Raw genomic sequence first — 5,960 nt, 5'->3', positions numbered from 1 at the left:
TCGGTTACATAGAGAGATCAAAAAGAAAAACTCAAAACTAGATCATGCCATAAACTTTATTCTACTAGGTCAAGATACTACTAATAGGATCGAACTAAGAAAAACGGTAAAGATAGGAGTTACTATTGTGATATGATACCGGGGCACCTCCCCCAAGCTTGGCAGTTGCCAAGGGGAGTGCCCATACCCATGTGATTATGTCTCCTTTGTCGGTGAAGAAGAGTGTGGTGGTGTCGTTGACTTAGTTGATGGCATAGACTTCTCCCTTAATTTGCGCTTGAGGACGGCATTTTAATCCCTCAGATCATCAGTCTCCCACTCTAGGGTTAATATCTTTTTGCATAGCTCCTGCTTATTTTCCTGCAAGAGACGAAAAGGGATAAACTCGAACTTTGGTTTCTTTACTCTATCAGGGAGACGTGACTTTTTGAACTCCACATGCATGTCCCCAGGTTGAGGTAATGGGGCTTCATCTTCATCTGAGCTCGTCTCCTCCTTCCCCTTGGGTTCATAGTCCTCTTCTTCCTCCGTGGTCCAACCATCATGCTCCACATCTCCGTGGACCTTAGGATTAGCTAAGTAATCATCCACATAGCTTTCTCCTTCCGAATCCTGAGAAGACATGTTGATCTAATCTGCAGCAGGATGGCTTGAAACGAAAACAGAGGATAATTGCGTGATACAGGAGTCAAAACCTTCGGGAGTATATATAATGAATTTTTACCGACCAAAATACGTAACGTGCAAGAAAACGGACTCCGGAAGGCACACGAAGTGCTCACGAGGTAGGGGGCGCGCCCAGGAGGTAGGGCGCGCCCTCCACCCTCGTGGGGCCCTCGTGTCCTTCCCGGACTGCTACTTTTTTTCTATTTTTCTAAATATTTCAAAACAGAGAAATATTGCCTTAAAAATTGTTTTAGAGTCAGTTTACTTACCGTACCACATACCTATTCCTTTTCAGAGTCTGAAACGGTCTGGAAAGTGTCCCTTATGTATTCCTCCAGGGTTACGGTTTCAATAATATTGGTTTCCGTATTTATGGGATTACCTGAGATATAATGTTTAATTCTTTGACCGTTTACCACCTTCGGATTTGTGCCTTCGAAGTTGTTGGTTTTTATGGCACCAGAACGATAGACCTCCTCGATAACGTAGGGGCCTTCCCATTTAGAGAGAAGTTTTCCTGCAAAAAATCTTAAACGAGAGTTGTATAGCAATACATAATCACCTACATTAAACTCACGCTTTTGTATCCTTTTATCATGCCATCTTTTAACTTTTTCTTTAAACAACTTGGCATTTTCATAACTTGGGTTCTCCATTCATCAAGTGAGCTAATATCAAATAACCTCTTCTCACTGGCAAGTTTGAAATCATAGTTGAGCTTTTTAATAGCCCAATATGCCTTATGTTGGGGATATAACTATTTGTGTAAGACGCCCAGGAGGGGCCGGGTTACGCAAAGAGGAGCTCATCAGAAGCCCAAGACCAAGGCATGAAGATGGCGGTTCACTAAAGGGTCTAAAGGCCCATAGGCGACTTAAAGCCCGTAAAGATAAACCGCCGTGATGGCATGACTTGTACTATAAGGTAGAAGTAACTAGTCGCCGAGCCGGACACTGTTTATGAGCCGGCCGGGACTCTGTAGGCCGCAGGGCGTCAACCCGTATATATAAGGGGACGACCAGCCAGTGGCTTAAGGCAAGAAACAACCAATCGAGAACCGAGCCGCTCTACAACGACTACCGCAAGATTAGTCAAAAGCTCAGCGATGGAAGTATGCACTCCAAACTTTATTTCTTTGGATCTCAGATTGTTACTTAATACTTATGCTGGTAGCAAGCTAGGTGTATGAAATGTCAGATTTGGGGGTATGTGGTTGTTTTACTCATTTGATCATCTATATTCGTTTCAGAATTCACACTCACACACTTTGATGAGTTCATTGATGAGCTCATGACCAAGGAGTACAGCTGCGACACTGCCCTCCCCCGCGTTCAGAAAAGGTCTGTTTTTTCCGTCCTAACGTGGAGTGAGCCTCTGCCATGCACTTGAAATTTATCTTGTTTGCCACATCTGCATCTACAGTGCCCTTTGCTGCTGCTCAATTTCTCGCACATCTTAAATAGATGCTTATTGCTTTTGAGATTGGAGTTAATAATTGCCTCTCTCTGTTGCACACATAATTGTCATGTATGTTTCTGTAATATGTTTTTGGTTCAGAGATATTTTCTTTTTTCCACTGGTCAACATAATCTTAAATACATGTTTGCCTCTTGATGTGCTCCATATGCTTCACAAATTCATTTTTATGGATCTTTTCAACAGATGGGTCCTTCAAGCTTCTAGAACTCTAGAACCAAGAAGAAGTGCACTTGAAGATGATTTTGAGGAAGAGGAGGAAGATAAGGAGGATGGGCAGCCTATGGACGTAGATGAGCCTAACACTCATGAAAAGGTGAGCATACTTGCTAAATGATCTACATTGATCCCCTACTCTCCGCTGCATCATGACGAGGATCAAGCTCCATTTGTTTTCTTTATATGTCTGAACCAGGAAATTGACTACTCATTGTTTTCTTTTGGTGTGTTTATTTGGTGCAATTGGACATTGAAAGGAAAACATTACATGTGTGTATGTGGCCAATTCTGATTTATTCGACTCACAAAATTTTTCTCCTTAACTCCTGCTAAGTTTTATTTCTGAAACTGACCTCATTCCTTCAGTTTCATCAATTGATTTTTCAAAAAATTAATTTCAGCATGTACTTCCTCTCACAAACTACCAGACCAGCTAGCTCATTGATACTATGTGATAGATGCCATGCCATGTGTTGTATGTAGCATGCCATTAATGATTGATGGAGTAATAGGTGTGTTGATGAAGCAAAGAGAGGAAAGTAAATAGATTGAGGGCTCTGAAAGAATAGGAAGTTGTATAACAACTAAGAAAATATGTGGAGCTAAGGCAAAACCGAAGATTATCCCTGGCTTTGTATTACTTTTCTTGATGGAATAGTATTTCCAGCTTCTCTCTCTCTCTCTCTCTCTCTCTCTCTCTCTCAAAGAGAGACGGTGGCGGCATAGAAGAGTACAATATTGGAGGCTGTCGTGGTAGGGACAATCATTCTCATAGTATGTTTTGCAGAGGTAGATCTTGCAAGTTTACCAGGTTTAGTTAAGTTTCTGTACCCTTGTCGAGATGGAATGACACTGATAAATATGTTTATTTGACATAGCTACTTTGTTCCCCAGTTTTACTGACGATTTTGTTCTGATATCTATCTGATTTCTGAATTGGTTTATGTGTTGGCTTAGATATTACTCTATATTGATTACATTTCCCCTTCCATTCCTTAATCTCATTTTCCCTGGTGACTCTTTTGAGCTCTGCCATAGCAACAAGAAAATCTAGCTAGGTTACTCTTAGGAAATACCTTCCCTCTGATATCACATTTGTTGTGCTCTTGACTCTTTTCTTCTTATCTTGCACGTAGTCACATAGCTGTGTTATTTCTCCTGTCTGCAAATTAATGTGATAGTGGACAACCTTGGTACATAAGGAAAATGGGCGGCAAAGGGCAGACCCATATAAAGCACTTCATACTTAGGTTTGTGTAATTGGTCATGAATGCTTATTGTGCTAGATTTTAGATTTCTATATTTGTTCTTTGACATATGGAAGTTACATTGTGTGATTAATTTAATAAATATTCAGTAAGGGCATAATCAGGGGTAAGCAATCTATGATGTTATACCTTATTACTCAGCTAACTAAAGTTTTGGCGTTTGAGTTGTTCTTAGTTTGCAAATTGTTCTCTCTTACATTCTCTAATGTACGTCTTCTTTATTTCCTTCAGTCTCTGCAGAAAGGAAACTCATTCAGCTGGAATTAGTGTGTAGTTGTGAATAGTCAGTACATCAAGATTTGGCTGGCCCAAGCTTCTCTCGGACCCATGCTCCTTGATATTTGAGTTATGTTCTTTGAACCTCTTGTCCGCACACCATAAAACTATTAGACGAACTCTGACTCTACTTTTCGAGACCGTCCACCTTTTTGAGACTGCTAAACCTTGATCTCAACCGTTGGTCGTGTCGGTGATGGGTCATTCACCGGACTGGCCCTTCTCTGTTAATATGAACCTGTTAGCATCTATGAAACTACTATGCTTGATCTGCTTCATATGAAAGTACTAAGCTTCCTTCCTTTATGAATGAACATTCCTCTACTGCAGGTCTATTACTCTGTGTTCTTTTTTTAATCACTAAAATGCCACTCTTTCTCATCTGCTCAATAAGCCAACCAACCTGTCATTTAAAGACGTTAACATATACTATAACAAGTTTAGTGCACACAATCACACCGAGAAGGTGCTCCCGGGGCTAATTTAGCGACTAATTTATGTATTCTTGTTGACCAGAATTTTGTTGGACTTTCTATTACTGATGGTTACATTGATACTGGGTCGGAAACAAATGAGGTATGCATTCTAGGTTTGCATCAACTTTTTTTGCTGAATTCTGAAGATACAGTTCTACCGAGAATCAAGCTTTAGCTCAAGGATATGTGTGTATTGTGCACTCCCAGCTGGCTGGATTCAGGCCCTGTTGGATGAATGAAGAGTTTGTTACCCTCCTGCTTAAGAATACACAAAACAATCAGAACTACCATTCCCTGCTAAAAATGAAAATTCAAACTATCTGGACATTTAGTTGTTACGATGATGTGCATGTGATTTTGATTTGCAGATTTGATAGTTGGGTTTTTCTTATATCTTGATATTGTGTAGTTGTCACCACGACGAAGATGCAGGAGCATGCTGGGAGCGGCAGGTCGTGCCTGTGGCACACTCTGGATTTTGCGGACTATGAGTTCAAGAATAATATCTTCGCCATCCGCTTTGGATCCGTGGAGAGTGAGCATTGAGCACCCTGTAACCTGTGCAGCTTCTGTGTTTTCATTTGCTATCAACATGATAACATTCATGGCTATGAGATATATTAATTCCTGAAAATGAAATGAGTAGCTGTTTTTTGACATCTCAGTTTTAATGGACAACTAGGGCCTATTGATTTGGAATTGTTGGCGCACGATTTGCTTGAGAAAAAACAAGCTGTTGAGGTAATTTGTACACCTAAGTTGATTCTACATATTAATTACATCAATGCAAAAATAAAATATTATACGAGCACGAAGGTTCTGATGATTAGAATGTAATTTTTTTCACTAACTGGGAACATATCAGTGACCTGGTTGTAGGGGTCAGGTGGCTGCTTCATCTCAGTTGAGTTCTACAAACTATCAGTTTTTGAATATAAATGTTCTGACTTGCTAGCAGATACTGTAATACGCCAAGTTGATTCCCATCAGTTAAATATAGTTCTGTAGAGAAGTATGATAATATTTTGGAGCAATGTGGAATTGTGGATGCATTAATACATCGTTTTTCTGAATGTCGAGGAAGCGTTGATTGCTGCGAGATGTTTGGCCTCTGTGTTGCTTGTTGATGGAGACCAAACAAGGGATTCTACATATATATGATTTGTATCCTATGTTCTTCAAATTGTGAGTATGTAAATCTTTGGACCTGGCTATGTATTAATTAAGCAAAATGAGAGCAAATTTGTTTGTGGAATTTCTTTACCTAATTTATTAACGGTGATTGCATAAGGAAATTGTGAGACATTTAATCTGCTCATGAGCTAATGTCCACGTACATAATGCCGGTGTCTGAACCATATGCATAACCAAGCTGGGAGCGCATAGGCTTGCCTCAAGAGGCGCCACCAGGTGGAGCCCCAACCTCTAGTTCGATCAAATCCGTAACTAAAACGCCTGTAAGTATAGAATTAGTCTTCTACAATAACCATATGTATAGTGGCGGAGCTAGAGAAGAAATGCTGGAAGGGCAGAAGGCAAATACAGCAATCTTGAGGGGGCCAAAGACTATACTTTTTCT

The 5,960-nt window shown here is 40.3% G+C and overlaps 1 long non-coding RNA gene across 4 annotated transcripts; it reads left to right on the top strand.

Annotated features, from left to right (window-relative positions):
* Positions 1-1,719: 1,719 nt before the first annotated feature.
* LOC123102152 (uncharacterized) lies at positions 1,720-5,454 on the top strand. Of its 4 annotated transcripts, none has more exons than XR_006448783.1 (5): positions 1,720-1,777; positions 1,916-2,006; positions 2,329-2,458; positions 3,861-4,481; positions 4,791-5,454. It is a non-coding gene; the product is annotated as an uncharacterized lncRNA (long non-coding RNA). The 4 variants fall into 4 exon arrangements; XR_006448784.1 differs by having other exon boundaries at positions 3,861-4,916; positions 5,064-5,454; XR_006448785.1 differs by having other exon boundaries at positions 3,861-4,916; positions 5,047-5,454.
* Positions 5,455-5,960: the final 506 nt, after the last annotated feature.

Source organism: Triticum aestivum, chromosome 5A (genome assembly GCF_018294505.1).
Source record: "Triticum aestivum cultivar Chinese Spring chromosome 5A, IWGSC CS RefSeq v2.1, whole genome shotgun sequence".
NCBI classification, from domain to species: domain Eukaryota; kingdom Viridiplantae; phylum Streptophyta; class Magnoliopsida; order Poales; family Poaceae; genus Triticum; species Triticum aestivum.
This window is presented reverse-complemented; position numbering and strand designations above follow the sequence as displayed.